This window comes from Lichenostomus cassidix, chromosome 3, assembly GCF_008360975.1.
Source record: "Lichenostomus cassidix isolate B80296 chromosome 3, HeHo_3.0, whole genome shotgun sequence".
NCBI classification, from domain to species: Eukaryota; Metazoa; Chordata; class Aves; order Passeriformes; family Meliphagidae; genus Lichenostomus; species Lichenostomus cassidix.
In genome coordinates, this window is record NC_139483.1 from 79284330 (window position 1) to 79307484 (window position 23155).

The following is a 23155-nucleotide window of genomic DNA, read 5'->3' on the forward strand; positions in this document are numbered from 1 at the left end:
CATGGACTTACAGAAAACTTATGGAAAAATTTCATTAAATATAATAGGAGAAAAGTCTGTATTTTTAAAATGGTCTTTGAACTGAGATTTGAGCTAGCTTTTAATGCAGTCAAGTAGAGAAAGAGAACTGGAAAAAAAGGTTATTTTCCTCTCTCTTAATAGATCTTGTTCTACTGATGCCCATGTGTGACATCCTATTTTTAGCTGTCAGAAAAGCAGTGAAGCATATGCAGCATAGTGGAATGCCCTGTTCCCATGCCTGATTCTCCATATATAGCTACTGCACTGCACTGTTCTTCCCTGGCACCCACTTTGAGGGATTAACTTGAATTTTCTTGTCAGAATTGCCTCATCTGAGAGCTGCCCTCATGATAAACGCTCAGGCAGCTGCCACTTCATGGCACCCACCTTCCCATTAGGACCCACAGCATCTGAGCATTGACTAAACTCAGTACCAGTGAGAAGATGTGCAAAGATCTTGTGCAATGACTCTTCAGCCATTTTTCCTCTTCCCCCTGCCTCCTGCTTCATCTTGGTGTTGGTACTAAGTACATCTAATTTTCTATTCTTTTCTTGTTATTGTTGGAACCAACTTTCAGACTTGAGAGACTGCCATGCACAGGAGATGTGTTTTGGCTCTTCTGCCAGTTGTGTTCTGTGGATGATTAGATCAAATCCAGGGGCTGCCAGATGACTAATCAACTTATTACAGAATAACAAGACTCACTGGAGAATTAACAATGTCTTTATAGTCTCCCCTCAATGAATTGTCTGGAATTTTATTAGCTTACAGGATAGATCAGTTTAAAATTTTCCAGTGTTACTTGAATATGATTTTTAAAAGAGTTTTAAAACCAATCCACAATAAAAAAAGCTGCCTCAACCTCTCGCATTTAAGTCTTTTAATTTTACGTCAGAGTTAAATGCTGTCATTTAAAGAATATTTTACCCTGCATTATGTGATATTTTATACTTCTCTGTATTAGTGGAACTGGGAGATCTAGTAAAGAAAGACTTTGAAGCATATGGAGAGGTGAAAGTATGGTTCAGATGGTTAGAGCTGTGCTATTTAGAACACTGCGGTAGTACAGTCTGAGACCTGTAGAAGTCCACATTTTTCTCTCCTGTGCAGGGCCAACAGTTATGTAACACTGTGTACCTTGATGCAAAGGCAGGACTATGAGGCAGAAGTCACATGTTGAAACCAGTGGTTCAGTTGACTACTCCCAGTGAGTGCTGTTACTGCAGATACACCCTTACCTTAATCCTGCCCAAAGCTGGATGATGCAGTTTGCATTTTTCCCCTGTGCTGACTCCAGACTGGCTTCGTCACACCTAACTTCAGAAGTTAAAAATTAACTGTCTAAATTCAACCTGGTCATGCAGGTCTCCCTGCGTAGATAATGAAGAGAAAGAAGAAGTTGCAGGTTTCGATTCCTGATTCAGTCACAGGCACAAGCTTCACTGCCCTGCATGGTCTCATTTTCAGAAGCACCTGGTTTTCCAGGATTTCTGGGCTGCAGTGGGGTGGATGAGTGCAGCTGGTTAGACATGATCAACCTTGCTTATCGTGCTGTTCCAAGTGTCCTCCTGTGCATGAGCCAATCTTCCCTGGGTACCAGGGCTGGAACTGCTGTTTCTATTGACAATTTATGCTCCCTTCATGCTTTGTCTACAAAAAGAGAGGCTAGGCAAGGCAAGGAAGTATGGAAAGAAGCTTGAATGTTAGGAACATATAAAAGGAAAAGGCTGCCATGTTCACTCACAAATCCAGAAAATAGCTGCATGGTTTTAGCTGCACTTGTTTTCATATTTGGATCAATTCCAGTCATCATCTTGGCCAGGAACTGTGTCTGATTTAGATATATTTGTTGAGCCTCTGGAGTGTAAAATAAATATTTTAAATAATATTTATCTCTGTGTTACAGCTTTATGACCAGAATGAAACACACAAAATACTAGTTTCTGAAAACACAGCTTAGCAGCAATTAGATTTAAACACTTTCAACAGCTGCACTAATGACCTATTTTAAAAAAAGCCCATACTTCACACAGCGGATCTCAATCTCTAGCTATGCCAAATTTAAGTTCCTTCACATGCCCAATTTTTCTCTTTTTTTTTTTAATCTCAGAAGGCTGTGGGAGAAAGGAAATGTATTTTGAAGCTTTCTTGCTAATAACTGTTATTATCATCTGCAGAGCACTGGCTGTTACCAATTGCTTTCTGATCATTTAGTGTATTTATATAATATCAATATTAACATGAGATTAGGTGGAAAACAATTGTTGCTGAGTGACTGTTACTGCAAATTGAATTGTTTGCATTAGAAAAGTATGAATAGTGTATTTGGTGTGCTGTTAAATTGCACTGCTGAGACAGGGGAGACATTAGCAGGGATCTGCATGTGAAACAATGCCAGTCTTCATTTACAAAGGTCTTTAACTCATGCTGAGCACAAACCCGACTGTGCTTTCCATGTGAATGCTAGAAAAGCTCCAGACATTACTGCATCATGGTAGTATTACTAATTTAGATCCTAAAAAAATATTTAAGCGTACTCTAAACCAGATCAAACCATAAAATATAGCCAACCTCATACTCTGGACTTCAGTCATGAAGATGTGTATCACATCAGAACCCACATGCTGACAGTAGAACCCACAGAGATGCTGATTGCCACTTAAAGTTTGCTTATCCTTTTTCATCCTAAAGCTGCCCTGTTGTAGCAGTACTTTGTCATGTTTTTCATTTCATCGGTGCTAGTGAATGTGAAATTGAATTAGTGGTTTGTTCCTTTAACTCAATTACTAGATCCAAACAGTCTTTTTACCACAAAAGAAAATGCTAATTCCAATGTGCTACACAGCAGGGGCTCAGGGCATTCTAGGAAGAGCAGCTAATTATTGCTTTCTGGGTATTATCTGAAACAATGCCCTATGTATTGAATGCTGTCTGGATTCTGTTTGTTTAGTTGGTTTTGGCTTCAGTTTCTATAACAAAGAGCCCAATTCTCATTTAATGCTACTATTCACTTTCAGGTGGGGTGCTTTGCAGAGTAATGAAGCTGTGATTTATAGTTAATGAGAGTCAGACTCACCATAGCATTTACTTTGTATTCATCCCACTTTAAAACATCTAATTACAGAAGACACTTTCCCTTTCAGCTGGTGCCATGGGTAGGTAACTACTAGGTTCCTCAGCATATGGCTCTGCTGATATTCTGTGTAACTCTATCATTTTGCATGTCTCCCAAAAGATAAAGGAAAGAAAACAAAAAAGGAAGATTGTAATTTTCAAATATTCCACTTCATTTGATGCTACAAAAGTTGAACTGTAAAACATGGCAACGGCTTGTTCTGTAGTATTTTAAATGTAGGTGATTTTTTCAGCATTTTGGGTCAAGTGAGAAAACCTAATATTTTAATACTGATTTTGAATGTTTGAGTGGAGATGTAGTGTTTGTTGGAAGCAAGAGAACAAGGGTTGTGAAGAATTCTGGTACAAATCACAAGGGTAAATAAAAGTGGTGGTTGAGTCAATATTTCCTTTTATTTTTCTAATTTATTCAGTCTATAAACATAATCCATGAAAAACAGACAAAAATCATGTTCTCACACAAGAGTTCCAGTTCAAGGTTGTGATTATTCTGTATCAACAGGAAGTTAGCATGAGAGAGCTGAAACAAATCATGCAGATAAAATTTGGACCTATTCTGGTTAGTGTATCAATAAATAGTAGGCAGGTGGAGATGATGACATCTTAAATTCCTTCGAAGATAATTAATTTTTAGTGGCAAAGAAGCAGAGTTATACTACAGGTGCTCAGGTTTAATTCCCTAATTTGCAATAATAACCTGGAAGAACTCTATGGCAGTACTGAAATCTTCCTTTTGCATACCTTGGGTTTTAATATTTAGATTTTTTTGGTTGTTTCTCTCTCTCTCGTTTTAACTCTAATATTTGTGAAGGAACATTTGCCCCAATGCTGCTAGAGCTGTACACCACAGCAGGGTCCTTGGACATTAACCTTCACCTGGTGAAGACAGTATTTATTGAGGAATCTGTATTCACTGCTTCAGACAAAATGAGGAAAATTGACTGTGATACATATCCTCTGTACAGAGAAGAGAGGGAGAGAAAAATGAACTGCCTAAAAAACCTTAAAGTGCAGGTGCAAGGACTAGAACAAGATGGGAAACTTGTACATCTGGCCAGAAAAGGTGAAGAATGCCTTCCTCCAAACTGACTGTATGGTTCAGGGAGCTTGGATTTCAGGTGCAGCTGGCCTTTGCAAGAGCTGTCTGACAAAACCATAGGCTGTGCAAGGAGCAAAGGCAAGCTTTTCTCCATGCTGTCCACCTGAGTCAGGTGCCATGCCTATGTCACCCTACTCCCTGATCAAAAATCAGGCTCTACTGAAGATGGGCTGCACCACTGACTTCCAGGCAGCCAAGATTTCTTTGTCTGAGCTTCTTCCCACCTCTCATCTTTTTCTTTTTTTGCCTGTGGTTTTCAACCTGACCAGGGCACCTACATGAGGTTGTACTGCACCATGGGGACAGCACTGTCTGGCTTTTGCTCCCTGGGCTGTGCTCTGGGGTGTGCTGACTGCCTGTTGAGTGCTTGCAGCAAAATGGTGTAACACAACAAGGACTTCTGAATAGAGCCCTGAGGTTCTCCTGTAAAATTAATCCTAAAACCAGCTCTTATGCGGATAAACTTTAATACACAGAAACAAACAGAAAATCCATTTCCTTGGTTCTGCATGAATCCTACTCCCCAAAGGTGACAGAACATATTGAAGAGCCAGCAACACATGAGAAAAATGTCCTGATGAGGAACAGAAATCTCCTGTAAAAGCTTCACATTCAGCAAGTTGCTGTTTAGTTCCTGTGTGAACAATTAATCTTAAAACAAATATTTGGCCAAGAGGGGATTGAGCTCTGGGAGGTTTCTCAGCTAACTAAGATTGAATGAAAACACGCTGCCTGACTTCTTCAGGCCAGTGTTTCTTTTTCACCCTTTCCATAAAAATAACAGAAAAAGTATCTGTTACAATGACCCAGGTTTTACCATTCAAACCTCCCTAAATTACAGGCTTTCCCTCTGAGACCATTTACAATGGGGCATATAATGCATGGCTGTGTTACACCCTACTGCTCTTTGAATCCAGTGTAACTGGTTATTACTACGTTCAAATGTAGTGGTCTGGTTCAAAGGCTTTTCTATAAATAAATATCTTCCTTGCTGGGCAGATGATTGTCCCTAGCACTAGCTCCTGAGTTAACAGCTCTCTAGTTTTTAGCTCTTCAGCTGAGCATGGCTTGGAGCTGCTTTGAGAAGTCAGTGAATGGCTGGCAGTCTTGCAAAACCTGGTTGGGATTAGACTGGAAATCAATAACCTTATTACAGTGCTGGTTCTTATTCTGGTTAGTGTTTCAATGGGGGCATTTTTTAATTTCCTGTTATCTACACTTCCTTAGTTATATTTAGTTTTAGATAGAGGAGGAGAGAGGGCACAACTGTTCTGCTTGGGACAAAAAAAAGGTTGTATGCTCTGTTTGTTCTGTCATGAATGCCCTATCCAAACCAGCAATAAGATTTGGCTAACAAACCCATTGGCTATAGGAAGCCCCAGGTACTCCCTCAATAGCAGGTAGATGCCATGGTATCTTGGCTATATTCCGGGTTACGCTGCGTGTATGTGTATCTAGCCCGAGGGGCATGGTATAAAGCACAGCCAGGGAGTATATAAAGCACCTATAAATGCTGCTGTGTTTTGTTGTGCCCCAGCAGTCAGCAGAGCCCTCTGCTTTCCCTGCTTGCTGGCAGCCCCACATGGAATAAGAACCCAGCCATCCCTGAGAACCTCTTTAAGTGAGGGATGAGTGCTGCCTCCCTTTGCCTTCTTGCAGTCATGCTCCCTCTGAGCCTCCTGGGCCATTTTTGACTAAAACAAATTGGTATCCCTGCACTATCAAAAACAGGTGAAGCAAAAATCCCCCTACTTGAACATGCTGACCACAACATTCAGTTTTAACTGGGGTCTTTAGGGAAGAGGCTTGCTTGAGCTGTGAGGAGTAATTAATGGACTTCTGATTACTGCAGGCTTTCTGACTCTACAGCAATACAAATAATAAAGGGATATAAAAGTATAAACAATATGTGGCACTGTTGGCAAACAGTGCTTTCCATTTTCAAGCACTACAAAAGAAAAAAATACAATGTAATGCCTCCTTCGGGTGCTAACTAGCAGTAGTACTCATCTCATGTGTCCAAACACATAAGCTGGCGTTTCACAAGACTAAGTTACAAGCAGTGAGAAATTATTTTAAAAAAAAATGCAGCACAATATTTGGTGTCTGGTTTGGGATATTTTTTATTTTTTTTTTTGTGTTCATACCCTAATTGTTAGGCTTTATATTTTCAAGAGTTTGTCTGCAGAGCTGGGGAGAGGGAAGAGGAATACAGCATTTTTTCATATAATTGCATAACTCCAAAGGCTGACTCTTTAGTGAAGCATAAAATATTGAATTTAAATAAGGAGAAATGAATCAACAGCATAGTTAGGGAAAGAGTAAGGTACTGTCTTCTGTGTGAGAACAAAACTCATGAAGCATATCCTAAGAAATGGTGGGATGGTTTTAAGATTTCATGAGAATCAAAAGATTTTTTTCTTTTTTAATTGCCTGAAGGTTTCTGAAGTCACTTTCAAGACTTCAGTCTCTCAAGTTTCTTTCAAAACCATGAAAGCTGGCAGTTTACTTCATTTTAATGAAAGACACTTTCAGTAGAGGGTGAGTCTTGAAAACACTGAAAATTGGAAAAATTAGTGATGATGAGATCGCTATAATTTGGTTGTTTCAAGCTGCTCACTCTAGACCTTTTCTGTCATAAATCATACCACCTTTCAAATTGTTATGAAAGAATATCGTGGCAAAAACCTTGAAAAACCAAGTTACTGCTTCAAAGGATACTAAGAAAAACCATGTATCACAAGTCCTCAGTGGGCTAGACACAAACCGCCGAATTGACACCAGACTTCAATGAGAGAGACAAAACCACCGAGCTTTTTTGGTTTTTTTCTTCTAATTCAATTTGAGTACAGTTCTGAGCATCACTTTTTTTGATTTTAACAGGCTGGGTTTTTTAAAAATGCCAACGAGGAGCTTCTAACTAGTGACATCAACTTCTAACATAGTAACTACTGTGCTTCTCTCCAGCTTGCACTGCTCCACTAATGCTGCGTGAACTACTACAGGGAAAGCAGCTTCCAAGGAACAGGAGATTTTAGCTGCCTCTAAATTGCTGGAAATGTTGTGCTTATATGCCATAATGAAAGGGTACACATATAGGAGATGCTTCAGCAATTGCAATCTGCTACAATTATAGCAGATACAGCTACACCAGGAGACAAATTTAAATGAACAGCATTCAAAACACAAAGCCAGACAGTCCTTAGGGAATTTCAACTCTTTTCTTCTTTAAGGACTAGGTTTCCCAGACATCCATGGCCCTCTCCCTCCTCTCTGGCATTTCTTTTTGATCTTGGTGAACCTGTCCCAACTTATAGATGAAATTTAAAACTACGATCTTCATCACTTGTGGTCACTGAAAATCACAGGGCATTTACAGTAAGAGCAGGGTTCCAGCTCCAGCATCACAGACACATTTCACTGGGAATAAAAGCATTTTGGGGCTCTTTTGGGAGACCCCTTGTGTCAGGGCTCTCCAGCCTGCTTCTGCCCCATGCTACAGCCCTACAGACCCAGCAGGGAGAGAAGGGACTCTCAGCCACCTACCCACCAGCCTGGGGATGCTCCACTGAGCATGGGCCTTGAGAATTTGATACAATTAGTGAAAAAAGGTTATTTCTATGCAGATGTGCATTTCATACTCACAGACACTAAAATGTCTAGTTCTGTAGGAAGGAAGGGATCTCCAGTGTTTACAAGATCCTTAAAGAAACTTTAATTTCAATAAGAAAAGTATTTCACTGTGGTCCCTCTGAGATGGAACATCTAGAAAAGTGGACTTTTTGACACAAAAAGTTCTAAAATTTCTGACTTCATGGAGCAATCATTGCCATTTTTAGTTGTTGATATTTTTAGTATACTATTCCACTATACATAAAAAAAAATCAAATTACTTACAAAGAGCTGATTTATTTCTACATGAAAGTATATAGTCATGGAAGAGAAATTTTATGCTAAAAAAACTGTCCTGTTGTAAATTGTGAATAAGGAAAAAGAGAAAGAAAACATTAAAGAAATATATATTTTGACAAACATCTACATATAATTCAGAAATACTTGACAGAATCTTGTTCAAAATTTTAGAAGTGTCTCTGGGCTGGGACCAGATTTAAAGAATTTTTCATCCCCAAAGTGAGTTGTTTTCCAGAATGTTATGAGGATGTGAATAAAGGGATTATTATAGCAGTCACTGTCAAAAAGAAAAAGCTAAAGTATATTAGTTCCATAGGGGGAAAAAAGTCATATACTACAAGATTTTGCTACTACATTTAACAGGTGCAAGAAAGGTGTTTCGATTCTATATGTTTCTCCTTCCTTCCTCAGAACCGAAAACATGTTTTTCTTATTTTTTCTGCTTGTTCTTTTATTGCCGGATTATATTTTCATTACTGGAATTTCCTGCTTGTATGGTGACATGTAAGCCAGGATTTTCTAGGCTGTTACCAAACTATTTCATTTCTTGTAGAAGAAGTGCAGAACAAATAGTGGTTAGAGGCTGGTGTTGGGCTGCTCATTCCTTCACATTACTTCTCTTGCAAATGTGTCTCCTTTTAATACTACAACGTCTGGAGAATGTCAGACTTTTCCTACTTTGAATTATATGGTTTTCTCCTTGTGAGATACGGAGTTTCTAGGTAAACTTGGCCATATTGTTTTGCATTTGAGTCTTCTTTTCGTCTTCTGAATAAAAAATAGCTCCAGTAAGATCAAAGGCAACTTTGGCAGCTCAGGAAAAAAGGCAGCACTGCCCTTTTATTCTCTTCCATGTTTATTTTGCTGCCAGTTCTCTTTGAAAATGGCGCTTTTTGCCAAGGCTCCAATTTTGCTAAATGAATTAGTATTAATACTATGCCTTATTTGCACAAGTGGAAAATGAAAGATGGGAAAAACAGAAATGAAAAGACAGTATGAGATACAAAACACGACAGTATCAAGAGGAATGTGAAGTGTAGCCAAAGTATGTACCACACACGATTCAGCCCTCTGGCAGCAGGTTGGCCCTTGAAAATCCTCCTGATGGACCTGCTGAGGTGCCACACCTTCGGGGTCTCTTGCCAGTCACCCTTGCAGTCCTTCAGCTTGACTTGGGGCATCTTGAGGAATTAGTTTCACTGACTGCAAAGGTGTTATGTCAGGCTGGAGGTGGGTAACTGAGGCCTTGCAGGTGCCTTCCAGAGCTCTGTGAGAGCAGAACAGGGACCAAATGGCACATGTGCTCCTTTCTCTGTTCCAGAGCAGGATACTGAAGCAGCTGAATTGGCTTCTGAGGGGCTTGTTGCCAACTCCCATTTCATGTGCCTCAGTGAGATTTTGAAAGCTACAAAAGCTTGGACCACTTCAGTCAGGTCCTCATCCTTCAGCCTACTGCTAGCCAGGAAATAATAAATTAGACATAGCTAAATACGGGATTCTATGACAACTGAGGACAGGAATCTGTCCAGATCTTCGCAAGCTTAACAATAGTCACTACTGAGGGCTGCAGAAAGAACTCTTCATTTTTTAAAACCCAAAAACCTGCCATATGGCCAGCATAAACTGCATGCTTCCTCCATGTGGTAACTAGCTGAAAATCACAGACTTGAACAAAAAATGCAAGGTGGGGTAGTCCAGCCTGCTGCTCCAAGCAGGAAATTGTTCCGGGCCATGCTGAGTCCAGTTTTGAAAACCCTCAGGGATGAAGACAACACAGACTCTCTGGGCAGCCTGCCACATTCTTTGACCACCCTCGTGGTGAGGAGTATGTTGTCAGGATTGCTTAATAACTGAAAAATGTATCGCTTAACTAGAGAACTCTTCTGTAAAATGCCTTCTTCAGGGTGCGACATTTTCTGAGAAAATGACAGTCTCAGAAAGCAAGGTTATTTAAAGAGTCTAAACCAACTGGTTTTAAGCAGTGGATGTCTCCTAGACATGAGCGTTAAATGGCTTTACACTTCCATTTTCTTCTAGGCATCAAGTTTTCTGGTCGTGTTGCATCACCCATGATGCAATTCTTATTATATATACATTTCCTTTATTTTAGGGGAAGAAAGCAATTTATGAGACCAGATGAGTGGTCTGTGGGAGGAAATAGGACTGTAAAAAACATGTTATAAGAAGAATTTCTCATAAGAATTCCTACATCACTGTGAATTCAGCTGGTCTTGGTTGTTGACTTCTATGTGAATGCATATGCATGTGTGAATGCATATACACATATATGGATGCACATATTCACATCCACATATCCATAGGCACATCCATATGCACATCCACATATCTGTAGATTCACATACTCATATTCACATACATGCATATACACACATATATATATTTATATATTCACATACATACATATATATATATATATATGTATATATACACAACAGGTCTGCCAGCACCCATTACAGCTTATTCTGGGCATAAAGGCACCATGGGCAGACCCTAAGGCTACCAGGATTGCAGCCAGTGTCACCTGCCTGCCACAAGACAGGGCAGGAGAGGCTGCCAGGCAGATGATGAAGCAGTGCCTGGACAGCACAGTGCTCCTCAGATGGAGGTAAGGTCTCTTTCTTACTTTGCATGAGGGCTGTAGGAGATGCTTTTGGGATAAATCACCTTGGCAGGAGAATTATCAGCCAAAGGGAATGTACTCATAGGTACTTTAGATGACCAGGAAGGACAATGGTATCCTGGCCTGTACCAGAAATAGTGTCACCAGCAGGGCCAGGGCAGTGTTTGTCCCCCTGTGCTTGGTACTGGTTAGGCTCCACCTTAAATTCTGTGTTCAGTTTTAGCCCCCTTAATTTCAGAAGGACATTCAGGTGCTGGAGCAAGTCCAGAGAAGGAGAATGGAGCTGGTGAAGGGTATGGATCACAAGTCCTGTGAGGAGCAGCTGAGGGAGATGGGGGTGTTTAGCCTGGAGAAAAGAAGGCTCAGGGGAGACCTTGTTGCTCTCTACAACTCCCTGAAATGAGGCTGTAACCAGCTGGGGGTCAGCCTCTTCTCCTGGGCAACCAGTGACAGGATAAGAGGAAATTACCTCAAGCTGTGCCAGGCATGGCTCAGGTTGGACATCAGGAAAAATTCCTTCACTGAAAGGGTAGATAAGCATTGGAAAAGGCTGCCCACAGCAGTGATGTCATCATCCCTGGAAATGTTCAAGAAATGACTGGATGAGGCATTTAATGCTATGGTCTAGTCAATGTGGTAGTGTTTGGCCAAAGGTTGGGCTCGATGATCTCGGAGATTTTTTCCAACGTTAATGATACTATTATTCTATGATAGAAGAGGCACATGATAATTACAGGTGTGAGTGTGATGACTTTCTGCAAATGCATATGGACAATAAAGATGTGTCTGGTGTCATGCCAAGCTTGGAACTGTGTGGTGGCATGAGAGATGAAAAACAGAAGCGCTGAGATGAAAACAGAATGACATTGGGCTGAAAAGGCTCCTGCAGCTGGGCACTGCCACCTAGGCAGCTGCCATCGCCTTCTGCCACCTCTCCTCCTGTCTTCCATCAGCTCACAACATGTTTTGGGATTTGTCTACTGTGGGCTGAGGAACAGACTGGCTTGAGAAATAATACACTCTTTTTTTTTTTTTGTTCTGGTTTATCCTGATTGGTTTCCCACCTGGCCCATTTGGGTGCTGCACAAGCAGTTGTGGTGGTAGTGGTGGCAGCGAAGCATGAAGTGGAGGGGGCAAGGTCTGCGTGGGCCACTCCTGTGGGCACAAACCTGCATGCATATTTGGATCTCCAGCTGGTACTTGAGGAAAGGAGAAAGGTATCCTGCACAGTGGCCTGGAGAGAGCAGTTTGTGCTGGAAGGATGGACATGGGCATGTAGGTGCTGCTTCCATACCTTCTCTTCTCTTGGTTGTGCATGAGCTGCTTTGAGCTCTCTGATCACCATCCTGAAACTACAATTTATTCTTGACTGAAGAACAATAAAAACAACATCAGCATTTCTGTATACATAATTTCTCTCCTTCTCATTGTTTCAGCCAGAAAGCATGCATCTAAGAAGTAGATCTAAAGCACTGTCTGCCTAGAACTTGATCTCAAACACTGTCTCTTTGAGTTTTGCTAATGGGAAACATGTTCTTATTTATCATCAGTTGAAAGCTCAGTTGGAAGTGAAACAAATTAAATTTAATGAGGACTGCTTTAATTCTCATCATTACTGTCTGCTCGCTGTTGTAAAAAAGTTTTACTAGCCCACTTGAAATGCTTAGATTAACTGTCTTTATTCTTTTCATCCAGGCAAATCCTTTTAGAAGGCTAATGAAACTGCATTCCTTGGTATAAATATAGTCATGCCTTTATTTCATATGACATCCAGCCCTACAATATCATAGTAGTCCACAGAAGGTAAGTTCTTATTAATTTATTTTTGTGCTCTTATTGAATAATTCTTAGATATTGGAATGTTAAAAAAGTTCCTCAACTCTGCTTAAAAGGATAGACAGTAACTTTCTACAAAACTTGTCACGGATGCCGTGAAATAGCATTACTGCTTGTCAGAAAAGTGGTTGTAGTTTAATTTCTGTGGTTGAACATTGTAATCCAAATACAAAATTCTATGTTTCTAATGGGAATTAAAGCTGTGTGACTAAGAGGACCAGGTGGTCCCTCACAGCAGAATCTGGACTATTGTTTTTTAGATTTATGTAGGGTTTCATGCCTATCCCAAATGTTGCCTGCTAGTAATTTCTTCTGCTATTGTTGCTTAAGGTCATCTATAAATGCAAAATGTTTCTCAGCGGGTACTTGACAGCAGTAACCTAGATAAATATTTTCATTTACATAAACATTGTCTTAACAATTCAGAAACTGTAGTAAACAGTCTCAAATCCCAGAAGCAATCTAGACATTGCAAGAATTACATTGTTTTTTGAAAAAGATTGATGTTCCACGTTATTTCATTGGTCATAGTCCAACACAAGAGGGTGGACTGATGAAAGAGATGCTTAACACGTCCAGGGTTTGTGTTGCTCTCTTTTTTCTTACTGTGCTAATAGCTGAATTTCCATTTGTTTTTCAAATTTTCATGTACCCTTACGCAACAAAAGATAATCTAACTGGACAGGCGCAAACAGTGAAGACCAAATGGCTTTTAAAAGCAAATCCAAAACCAAAAAGCCTCTCTATAATTGTAACAAAGTACTAAAAAGGAATGGAATTACTTTCTGCCTACTTAGAGCACAAGTGTTGGTATTTCACTGGGAATAGATGCCCCTCAGAGCTCAGTAAGTTTGCATGTGAGTAGCTGCAGTCCTCTGTACTTTGTTGTATACGCTCTTCATGGAGGAAATTTACTCCTGAGATCTATTGGACTCAGCCCCTTCACCCATGCAATGCTGCACCACAGGTCTATGCCAAAAACAACTGGGCTCTAGGCATTTCAGACAGGCTAAAGCTAACAAAAAATACACTAAATATGGGGTGTGGGTTGTTTGCATTAACAGTAACCTCTTGTAAGATCAAACAAGAAAGAGACCTTTTCCGTACACAGACACTTTGTCTCCAAGGATTTAGCTTTGTTTCAAAAAGCACGTGCATGTGTGTAGATCCAGAGAGGTCTTAGGTCACCTCCGAGGCAATCCCTGCTTGTTGTTTATCCGACAAGAGGCAAGTTGCTCTCTGCAGCTGGACACGGCTGCCTCCTGCTCACTGTCCAGCCTGCAGCCATGCAGATAATGAGGATTAAGTGGAGAAGGTATGGCTGAATATAGCTCTGGCACAGGTTCACTGACATGCTGTCTTCTAGGTTTGCCATACCAGCCTGAGAAAGAATGAAATAAATGTGACGAGGTGAATATCCCTTACTTGGAATGTTGGTGCTCTGTTGTAAGAGAAATCCAGCATCCAGCCATTGATTGCCATTGCCTCTGCATGTATATTCCATGCCTTATGCTCTGTGTACATTTTGCAGCCACAGCATATGTGTTGAAGCAAAGTCCTCTGAGCAACTGCACAGTTGCTGTGATCTGTTTTTAATGAATCTCAACAACTAATCCTTCTAATCCTCAAACAGTTATTTCAGCCAATACTGTAGCTGTTCAGAATTAGTTGACAGTGTTTCTGTAGTTCACACTTCATTTAAATATTCATTGTCTTATTTTAACTCTCCCATATGAACATATTACAAATTCACTCCAAGTATGGGACTGCAGGCACAGGCCCTCATGTATGTAGCCATTTGTGCACATGTCTGTGTTACATGTTTGCATTACAATGTAGAACTGATTAATGATGGTTGGTGCTCAGCTTGGGACACTTGAAAGATACTTTGCTTTCAGGAAGCACCGATCACGCTACAAAAACAAAATCCCTCAATAAGAGGCTCAGATTTTGCATCTTCATCAAGAAATTTCTAAAAGCTCATGGCAGATGATCTTCCTCACAGCTGGGGGTTCTTCTGTGCTCTGTCACAGGACACAAGTTGGAATTAACCAAGGATCTTCAGAAGTTAGGGTTGTCTTGGTTTTTCGTACTGGATGGTTGTTCATTAGCTGGTGTCCGTGAGTTGTGATGCCCAGACAACCATTTTGTAGGAGCATATTTTGTCAGCACAAAATAGAAACACATTCTCTCCTCTTTTGCTTACTTAGTCTATAAGATTAAGTGGATGATTTCTGATCTAAATAGCCTACAGTTCTTTTTGGAGGAGGTGCTTGTTTTCCTCTCCCTGTGAGTGCAGCAATTCCTGCTGCTGATTGCAGAAACTCCTGCCTACCAATCATTTCACTGGTTTGAAACTGCAGCTTGTGAGTTAGCTCCCAAACTTGTACCCAGGCATGAGCATTTAGCTTTCCTCAAATCTGCCAGACTTTCAGATTCTTCAGTTTTAACTGGGTTTTGCTCACTGACTAAAGAATTCAGACAATATAATTGTGACTTAGTTTGAGCACTCAGTGATTGCCATAGGATTTTCAGAGACTGACTTTTGAGACACTAAAAACTAATATCTCTGCTAAATTTTAGGAAATAGATTAAATACCATTATGATTTTTAAGCCTGTTTTTGACACTGTCTCCAGCTAGTGATGGATCTCAGGCCCAGCTGAAAAATTACGCTAGTACAACTTTCTGATGGCAACATTACTAAGTTAACTTCAAGGGGAATAATTCATCTTTCACTGAGTAATTTCCATTAAATTCAATTTCCTGCATCATCATATTTGTAAAGAGACAGGAATCTACTTATTCACAAATTGCTTTGAAGACTCTGAGTGCAAAGGCAGCGAATTGCACTCATTTGATTGCTAAAGTTCAGCAGAAAGAGAAGGTCTTTAATCACTCTTAAAAATATTTTACTGAGTTTAATTTTGTGTAGTATTCCTTCCAGGTCTCTGACTTATTGTAAAATGTAAATCAATAAAATAAATACTTGATTAAATACATATTTAACCAGAATTAGCCTAGATGGGGCGAGAAAAACTAATTAAGTATTGAAAAGGAACAAAGAAAGGATGAGTTTTATCAAAAACAGCGGCAGGAATTAAGACCTAGGAAGGTCTGGCATAGAGTTTTACAAGTTGAATAATATTCTGCTTCTGTGTCTAGACCTAAGTGTCCATGCTTACTGAGCAGCCAGGACAGGCTGGCTTGTTCTCTGTGGATCAGTTCTCTGTGGCTGAAAGAGAACCTAAGCAAAGAACAGAATTTTCTTGCCTGTCACCTGTTTGCACATTGGCAGCTGTACTGAAAGCATCCTCTGTCCATCTCTCTGTGCATGATGAGACAGCAGCCTCCAGCTCCAGTCCTTCTGGCTTTTCCACAAGCAAACTGGGGAGTGGAAAGATAAACTGCCTAGGGCTGTCCCATCCCAAAGCAGAGGAGACTGCTGCTCTGGGCTTTCATTTCTTAAGGATCTCCCTGAGAGCCCCTGGAGATGTGCACAAGAAAAGGCATCTGGTCATTTTCAAGTTATTTTCTCTGGCCTGTTTCTGTGGCACCCTTTACATCAGTCAAACCTGTCTAAGGACAACAAGGCAGGTTTCAAGGACAGCATACTGAACTGTAGAAATTCATTTGGGAATAGTAAAATACTTTTGAGCTTGAGGCTGTTGTCTTGTGGTATTTCAGAGATGAGCTGGTGCCTTATATTCCGAGCACTTATATTGGTTATCTATCAATGTTGAACAATTATTCAGAAAGGTCTCTCGGATCTGCTCTCTTGCTAACGCACCCCACACACAGCTCAAGCAATCAATAAACTGCTTGCAGTCAATAAACTGCTTCTTTGGGACATTTATTGCACTGCTCCTGACAAAAACACTTAAACGCTGATTCAGAAACATCCCATCTAAACTGTTACACCACTTGATAATGCTACATTACTACAGTTTTGTCAGGATTCCTTAGAGTTGCTTGTCAAGTGGAACTAACTGTTGAGCTTTTTAGAATCACCCAGATAATATTTGTAGAGGAGAAAGGAAAAGGCAAGTTAATTTATGACAGCAAAGAATCACTTGTGATGGGTCACTGCTGTTCTACACACTGATATTGCCTATCTGTTCCAAAAGAAACAATGCCAACTACAGTCAAAATATTTATGCCCTTACTGTGCATGACTTTTTATTAAGACTGAATTATCTCACAGTTCTCATTTTTACACTGCCAGTATATTTCTGCAATTAAAACTGTTTCAGACACCCAACCCCTCTGATCTGGATTCCAAACTGCACTGGTATGCCAAGGGAGAAATGCTTGGAGAATGCTGCCTTGAAGGCAACAGAAAGGTCATTGCAAAAAAAGTTGGTGATCTACTTCAAAATTTTCTTTGCTTCTTTGCTTACACAGGACGCAATTAAACCATGGACTGAAGACATGCTGTCTCCAGTGTATAGCAACACTGTAGGCCCATTCTACATTAGGATGAAAGAGGTAAAATTAATTTTTTAAGAAAAAACTTCTCAATCTCCAGAGTTCTTTGCTTGCACAAAGTCCCACTGAAGTGTTTTCTCCGCCTGGTGAGGAGCAGGAACCCATGCAGCAGGAATTCAGGGCTCCTGGTGTCAGTCTATTATCCTGGTCCAGGTGGTTTTTGGTTGCTTTTCTGATCATAAGTGCCACTTTGGATCTTCCTTTAATTTCAAAACTTGGGCACATGGCTGATGACCAGAAATGCTTTAGCAAGTTCATTCTCAGCCAGCTCTGTTGGTGACCATCACTTACCCGATAAAGACTGCTCAGCCCTGAGCCCTGAGAAGATTCTCACACTCTGTCCTGAATCCTTGCTTGGCAAAATCTCCCAGAGAACAGTGGGAGTTTTAACTGAATTAGGTTTCTGGGATTAAACCACAAATAAGTTATGTTTATTGCCTTGAAGTCATATGGAGCTTGTCTGATAATTTTAAAATTAAGCGTTAAGACGGAAGCTGAGAAAGAACAGGACACAAAATTATCATTGCAATATATAGAAAAAAGATCAAGCGTTCAGATTACCACTGCAAAACTGCATTTTTTATGCTAGTGTTTTCAAATGGATCAGCCTGGAACTTGGCTCTGAGTAGTAAAATGTGCCCCTTTGAGCTAATGAGCTTCTAGTCTCTATGCTTGTTTGTTAAACTTGGTGAGCAGGGAAGCCTAAAGCCTTGATTAACATCCTTGTGATATTAAGAGGCAAATAACAAAGCAGCAAATCAATTTGAAGAGAAAAAGGCAGTGGGGAATGTTGGAACAGTTGTGCACGTTCCTATGGATTTCTGTAAAACTCACAAGCAATGCTTTGAAAGAGTGGGGAAAATTGAAAGCAATTTTGGCCTTTTTGTTTTGTTTGCAGTCTCAGATTAATTGTCCCACGTAAGCAGTTCATTTGACAGAGGAGGAAGTTAGGCCTATTAAGTTGCCCAACTACTTCAGTGTTGAATTTATTGCAATGTTTGTTTTAAAACAGATCTGCATGTTCCATATAAAATACTTCCAGATTTGAGGTTGTTACTTTCCAAACCATCCAAAACTCAGCTGGTTTGTTATATATTTAAAATTTAGTTGAGTTTTGTTGAAAAGTTTATGAGAACTTCTTCTGTTCTCTAAATAAAACTGAGCATATGAGTGAGATCGGGTTTCTGACTTGGCCAAAAGTTGCATCTATCTCAGACAATAGAGAACTATGAACTCTGCAATAAAAAGCTGATTAGGTTCTCACAGCACAAGGTGTTTCCTCATTTCTGACCTTTCTTTTATTGAGTCAGACACAGTATTTGCCAAACAGGGCTTAATTCAGGTCAAACATAGCCATCATTAGCTTTGAGAGAACTGTCATAGTCCAGTTTTGCAATACAGAGGCTGCTCTCTACCTGATGACCTATATTACCTAAAAACCCACATAACTGTTTTCCGTTTCCCAACTTGAAAAATAACCACAGGTATAAACATTCTGGGCTCTTTGACTGCCTGGAAATTTAGATCTTTGTGGAAGTTAATGGGATTAGCCAAGGGATGAGGGATTTACCCACGTGAGAAGAGGTTTAGGAGGGCTATCCCTTAACTTGGCAGTGATGATCTGCATGTGCGTCAGGAACAATTCAGTTTGCGTTACTCCTTCTCAGCCACTCTGTGCCATTAGTCTTTACCCGGCTATTCTGGGAGGAGTGCCTAAAATGGCAGAGGTTTTTACTCTGGTCATGCATTGCTTTGTTGGAGTGCTTGTGTAGTGTCAGTCCTGCTATCCCACTAAGCAGAAGCAGGTGTCCTCTTTCTTGTCCCCAGACATCTGGTCACACTGTGGCTACAGCAGTAAATCTGGCACCCACAGCAACTTCTCAGGCTGAAATTTATACTGTTTATTTTAATATTTTTAAAAGTAAGCCTTTCTCTGAAAGAACTCTAAAGAGATAAAAACGTTGAGTTTTCCTTGAGAGGCAACATGAAATGTATTTGAAAAGAAAGGTCAAAAAACTCTGTTCCTGTTAATTACATTTTGTGAAAGAAGGGTAAGAATGAATCAGAACTTTAGCCAGGTCTGAGTATTCCCATATCAAGTGAACTCCTTATGCACTGATGTTAAAAAGCAAAACAGAGGAGTGTCTCTAATTTGGTGTCTGAAAATAGAGCCATTATTCTCTGTAGTACAAGCAAGGCCATGCATTTTGCTGCCAACACGTTTTTTTCTTCCAAATCTCTAAAGTGCTAGAGTACTACTATGTAAAAGCAAATATTAGTGTTTTAGATAGATGGATCTATCTATTTAATAAGTTTCTGCCGTGAAAATATTTGTGTTACATGGGATTTTAAATATTTTAATATTTTCGTAAGTTTTATTTTCTTTTCAAAGTCAAGTTGCAGAGCCGACTGTCTTGGGAGTCCCAGATAAATATAAACTAATACAAAGCCCAAGTGACAAGCTAGAAATGCCAGATATTTGAGTTTTGCCTGGGGAGCTCAAGTTTCTGTGCATCTCAGGGTGATGATGGCCAGACATCGAAGGTGAAGTGCAACCCGTCGCACTAGCAAGGTGTCTGTACCTTGCCCTTGTTCAGAGGCAAGCTGGAAACTCCACTCTGCTCTGAATTGCAGAGTGTCTGTGTCTACCCAGATCCAGAGGGGACAATTCACTGCTTGAGGCCTAGACAAAGCCAGGCTTCTCACAGGGAGGCTGAGCCTGTATTCTCTAAGAGTTTACTCAAATTACTGGCAGATAGCCATTATGTAGCAAAAAACATAATTAATGCTGAAGTCTATGGGGGTGCAAGCAGGTATTTTACTATACAGGGGGAGTAGAGGAGTTCAAACTTCTAGCATACTCCAAATTTGTATCTTGGCTACAATTCAGCCTCTGAGTAGACAAAGACATGAATCATCCATGTGTCAATCCCATCCCCCTTTGTTACACCATTAGATAACACTGCTGTTGGCTGTGAAGGCAACCTCAGCACAGACGCTGAGACACTAAACAAGGGGAAAAGGTATGGAGAATGACTAAATGCAGCAGTTGTTGCATTGAATGATCCAGCTGCCATGATTTCCCACGAAGGACGAGGCTGCACTGTACCAGGAGAAGGCAACAGAAAAGAAATAAGGAAGGTTCGGCAAGAACATCCTCCTAAAGCATTGCTTTTTGCTGAGTTGCAATACAGTTTGTTTCTTTAAAAACTGATGTCCCTTTGATAGGCTGTCTGGGAGAGGAGGAGGGTACTGAGATGGGGCTGCCTGAGCTATGAGTGAAGCCCTGCAGCTGGCCACCCATCATCAGCTGGGGACTTTGTTCAGCACCTGCAGCCAAGGCCCAAACAGGCATCTGGGTCCAGCACCATGGAGGGTGATCCTCGCCTCATCTGAAGCCATTTCTGAAATACTTTGTTTAATCATTTTCCAGCAGCTGCTTTAAAATTGTTTCAAAAAATCAAAGTAAACACCATTTCAGAGTGAGTGGGCTCATTCTCCTGGATCCCAGGGAGCACAGGCAGGGAGCAAAGGAACTGGCTGCAGTGCTGCTGGCTAGGCACTGGACTAGTGTCAGCCCAGCCCTGCTGTGCAGCACTTCTGCATTGCTTTGCAGCAGCTTACCATTCTAAAAGTGAGTCCAAAGTGTCCATTTTCACAGACAAACTTTGCAGAATTTTAGCTTTTTTTGGTTAAGGACTGAGCACATTGATTTCGACTTCAGAGTTCTTCTTATATGGAAGATATAAGGTAGACACGTGATTCTACAGCTTTAATTATGACTGTCCCTGTTTTGGCAATACAATTTGATTTATATGTTATCTTTTCCCATCTGTAAAGTATGTGTTTTCCCTTATATACATTCATTGTAGAGGAAACACAAGGTTGAAGTATGGTTTACTGAGGCAGGATGTCAAGGCACAATAAAAAAAAAAAAAAAGGAAAAGGAAAGGATTTAGCAGAATAAAGGCAAGATTTCTTTTTGTTCGGTGACAATAAAGGGTTCTGACATATGGCTTCTATCCATGGGAACAAATATACTTAGCTGTAAAATTCCAGAGAAGTCTGTGTGACCAATTTCAATTCAGATGAAAAAAAATCTTCCAGAAAATAAGCAAATGTGCTGTTTGCAGTGCAACAAATGCCTACAGTACTAACATGAATTGTGAAATCACTGGCTGTGACTGATCAGAGTTCATTAAAAATAAATCTTGGCACAGCAGTTTTAATAAACAGAATGAGCAATAAAGGCAGCAATAATTCACTTATTTCCCATGCAGAATACTGTCTGATTTTGCATATTTCACTCAGTCAAAGGATTTCTGCTGAAAAAACTGATTCTGGCATCCAAGGTAAAAATTCAGGTCTCACCTTTCTAGAGGCAAGGAGAAGATGGAAGACAGCAGTTTTGTGAATCCTTCTGTGCCTTTCAAACTTAACTTTTCCTACAATTCATTTTTTCATTTAAGACTTTGTGGGGGGAAAAAAAAAATCAAAGCTGCATTTTCTGTTGTGCCTGACAAGGAAAGTTTGAGAACAGAGGTATAAAAAGAGGGCTTTTCTCACTCTCATTGAGGACACTGCCCTCAAGGACAGCTCTGCCTAGTGGCTGAAGGGACTCTTCATGTGGAACCAAGTGCTACCTTGGCTGGAGAGCTCACCACAGAAATGAAAGGCAAAGCAGTTTGGGAAATACAGATACTGAAACAGAATTTTATATCCCTCTTATTGGGCCAAGGAAGGAATGGATTAATGACCTGTCCTGGAAATACAGTCTGCATTTGGCTGCTCCATCACACATGTGGGCTACAAAAATTTGATGGAAGAGGCATAAAAGTTAACAGCACTGTGCTGCTCAGACACACAAGCACCAAGGTGCTAATGCTGCCCCAAAAGTTGGCTGCTGAGGTGCTCAAACCTCCACCCTGGGTCGACTGGCACTTACCAACACTAAACACAGCCTGGACACCAGCAGTAGTGCTACAGATCTAATCTGGCACAAACTCCAGAAATCCAGGCGAAGCTTGCTGCTTCCTGGCTCAGGAAAAAGGGAGCAGGCAGCACATAGGCACAGCACCTGGGTGAAAAGGTCACATGCTTCCTCGGCATTTTTCACTGTTCTTTTAATTATTTGCCTCATACAACAGCAACAGCAACTGGACAAAATCAGTTCCAGAATGTGGTAACATCTTTGTGTTATTTATGGCACACACAATGCAAAACAAGTATGTCATCTACTAATGCTAGCACTTCCCTGGCACTGAGACAGAGAGAGCAGTGCAAGTGGGTGGACCTTGCTGGTATGACGGAAGTCCAGTTACAGGAAAACTGTCCAGAAAGCAGTGAGAAGTGGAATTAATATAGTCAGGGATATTCTCCCTGCCATCCTCCCTTCCATCTCTCCCTGTTCCTCCCTGCCATCTCTCCTTCCTTGCCTGCCACCTTCCTTCCCTATTGCTGTCTCCACACAGTCCCAAGTTTAGATGCACTCTTGAGGAGCAAGAATCCCTATAAGAGCTCCTCTATGCTGACATTTTATAGCTCAGGAGCCCAGTTCCTGAAAATTATGACAGAAAACATCTGTCAGTTTTGTCATTATCAACAGCAAGCTCCCCATTAAACTAAGCATACAGAACAAGCTCAATATTGGCATGGCAAAGACACTTGCTCTAAGCCAAGACCATGCAACTTCCAGTCAGCCTTTATCAGGAAATTTCTACATTTCTGTAGGGCTAGTGCCAATTTCACTGGGGAGTCAAACAGACAAAGGTGTAGTTATCTTGGCCTGAAGCCCAGTGGAGTGGGTGGAAAGTCACATATTGCTCTTTATGTGCTTTGCAACATATCTGTAAATGGGGAGGAGCAGAGTACTCTGTGAAGTACTCTGGGGACCTACCATAGTGGCTCTGGATTTTGGAAATATCTTTTCTAAATCAAGTGCAAGTGCAAACTCAAAGTGTGTGTGCAGGAAGTGATGCCTGGAGGGTATTGATCATTTATGCCTTAAGACAAACGGTTTTAAT

At 40.6% G+C, this 23155-nt stretch overlaps 2 long non-coding RNA genes across 2 annotated transcripts in view; both read left to right on the plus strand.

Annotated features, from left to right (window-relative positions):
* The window catches only part of LOC146440079 (uncharacterized), a 29540-nt gene extending 11964 nt beyond the window's left edge, over positions 1-17576 (plus strand). The window contains exons 2-4 of the long non-coding RNA XR_014851027.1: positions 11902-12084; positions 12505-12612; positions 17049-17576. This is a non-coding gene — a long non-coding RNA (uncharacterized LOC146440079). The remainder of the gene's footprint in view (positions 1-11901; positions 12085-12504; positions 12613-17048) is intronic.
* On the plus strand, positions 121-3540 carry LOC146440080 (uncharacterized). Its single transcript, XR_014851349.1, has 2 exons — positions 121-541; positions 3040-3540. It is a non-coding gene; the product is annotated as an uncharacterized LOC146440080 (long non-coding RNA).
* Positions 17577-23155: the final 5579 nt, after the last annotated feature.